This window comes from Sprattus sprattus (assembly GCF_963457725.1).
Source record: "Sprattus sprattus genome assembly, chromosome: 18".
Classification (NCBI taxonomy): Eukaryota; Metazoa; Chordata; class Actinopteri; order Clupeiformes; family Clupeidae; genus Sprattus; species Sprattus sprattus.
Window position 1 is genome coordinate 4,688,328 of NC_137916.1, and position 2,500 is coordinate 4,690,827.

Below are 2,500 nucleotides of genomic sequence, written 5' to 3' on the forward strand. Positions count from 1 at the left end.
ACACACACCACCTCCAAAGAAAAAGAGGACTGGATCAAACCCCAGAGTGCCCCAGTCCCACTGCTGACCATCTCAAGCCTGGGAGAATCCTGTTTCGTCAGCTTGTGTCCTTAAAGTAGTCAACATAACTTTGGCTGTATTTGTGAGAAGCTGTGGCCCTTGATCTACGGGAGGAGACAGACAGACAGACAGACAGACAGAGAGACAGACAGACAGACAGACAGACAGACAGACAGACAGACAGACAGACAGACAGAGAGACAGACAGAGAGACAGACAGACAGACAGACAGACAGACAGACAGACAGACAGACAGACAGACAGACAGACAGACAGACAGACAGACAGACAGAGAGACAGACAGACAGACAGACAGACAGACAGAGAGACAGACAGACAGACAGACAGACAGACAGACAGACAATGAAGATGCAGAGCCTCTGGATTCGAAACCTTTTGTTGTGGTGTCACTAAAACCAAGCGCCATAGTCATTATAGTCTCCCTCCTGTATCTTCAGAGACTGGGTGTTTTGTGTGTGTGTGTCTGTGTGTGTCTGTGTCTGTGTGTGTCTGTGTGTGTCTGTGTGTGTGTGTGTGTAGGTGACCATAGCTGATATTTCAGTTTGAGCATATAGATTAAAGGGCTTCTCTCGCTCTCTCTCTCTCTCTCTCTCTCTCTCTCATCTATCCCTCTCTGTCTCTCTCTCTCTCTAACCTACTATTTGTCTCTGCGTGGATGTGCTGTATGTGTATGTGTTGCTCTCACCCTGTCACTGTATTCATCTCTTGAATCCTCTCTCTCTCTCTTTCTCTCTCTACACTTTCTCTTTCCCTGACCTTATGGGGGGTCTTGTGTTCCACACTGATGTGTCCCTTGGCTGGTGTTCCTGGAGCGTCAGCTCCAATCAGTGGGGGCTCCAGGGGGACAGTGAGCAGGGCCGTCTCCCCTCTCGCTCTCCCTCTGGCCTGCTCCACTCCACTGTTTACCCAGGGAAGAATGGGCTCCGGCTCTGCTCAAGGCCCTGGGGCCGCAGCGGAGGTCCAGCTCGTCAGAATACCACCGCATTGGTTCTGAGACACTCAAAGGGGGCATGCCAAATGGTGTTTCACTTCCATCTTCCCTGAAGCCCAGGATCTGGTCCAGCCCCGGTGGTTGGCTCTGCCCCCCCCCCCCCCCCCCCCCCCCTTCCCCACACTCCTCTATTGTTTTGGACACGGCCCGCCTCTTAGGTTTGACTCCGCGGCGACAGTCCGATTTCATCCTCCAAACCAAACCATTTTCTGGTTCATTTGTAAGGGTTGCTCTCGAGTTCCTAAGGGTCTGTCTCTCTCTCTCTTTCTTTCTCTCTCTCTCTCCCTCTCTCTCTCTCTCTCTCTCTCTCTATCTTTCTCTCTCTCTCTATTTTCCCCGCTCCCTCGCTCAAACAAAAAGAGTAAATTGATCCAGCCTTATTATTTGCAGTGTTGGCCCATAAGTCTTCAGTTGAGGCGGAGTGTTTGGGAGGGAGATGGGGGTACAGCTTGGCGAGCAGCAGAAGCCTAATCTGCTCCACGCTGTGCTGTGCTGTGTGGTGTGGTGCTCGGCTGGTTGGGGCTGGGCTGTGAGCGAGGGAGCGAGCCGTGTTCAGACCGCTTGTGTTAGCTGCCTTTGAAGTGCCTCCCAATCCTCTAATTGGAGCGCCAAAGCTTAATTACAGAAATCCAGAACAATCAGCACAATCCACAACAGGAAAATTATTTTAGGAGCAAGCAATCATCTTTTCTCTCTCTCTCTCACTTGTTCTCCCTCTCTCTCTCTCTCTCCCGTGTTCCTTTGTTTTCTTGCGAAGTGACAAGGATAGTGGTGCTTACACAAGGCAGAGGGAGCTCCGTGTGAGGTGAGCACATTGACATGGTGTCTTCTCCTGCCCCTCTTTCCGCTCTTTGATTTCATCCTTACTTTTTCAAAATCTCATCCTAGTTCTTTCCTTTGTTTGTTCTCCTTTCTTTCCATAATTCCATCCTTCCCGTCCTCCTTTATTTTTTCCATCTTTCTGTCATTTTCTTTTTTTTTCTTATCATCTCGTTACTTCCACAGTTATAACCTCTGTCCATTCAGCACATTTGTCAGAGATTTCCCAGAGCTGTGTATGTCCGTGTTTGGTGTGGTATGTCTTTCTCTGTGTGTGTGTGTGTGTGTGTGTGTGTGTGTGTGTGTGTGTGTGTGTGTGTGTGTGTGTGTGTGTGTGTGTGTGTGTGTGTGTGTGTGTGTGTGTGTGTGTGTGTGTGGTGTGGTATGGTATGTCTTTCTGTGTGTGTGTGTGTGTGTGTGTGTGGTGGAAGGGGGGATTCCTGACCAGATTTGTTTGAGCGCTGTGTGGAGACCACACTCTTCTGAGCTGTAATTTAGAGTCAGACAGCCCCCTTGATGGGGAGACCGGAGACCCTGTGGCCCCACCACAGAGTGTGTGTGTGTGTTGCCATTCTCTCATACACACACACAGAAACCCTTTCTTTCTAT

The 2,500-nt window shown here is 50.0% G+C and overlaps 1 protein-coding gene across 1 annotated transcript in view; it reads left to right on the forward strand.

Moving 5' to 3' along the window:
• cep112 (centrosomal protein 112) overlaps positions 1–2,500 on the forward strand; it is a gene marked incomplete at its 3' end in the record, with an annotated part of 140,830 nt that overhangs the window by 133,746 nt on the left and 4,584 nt on the right. The window lies entirely within an intron of this gene.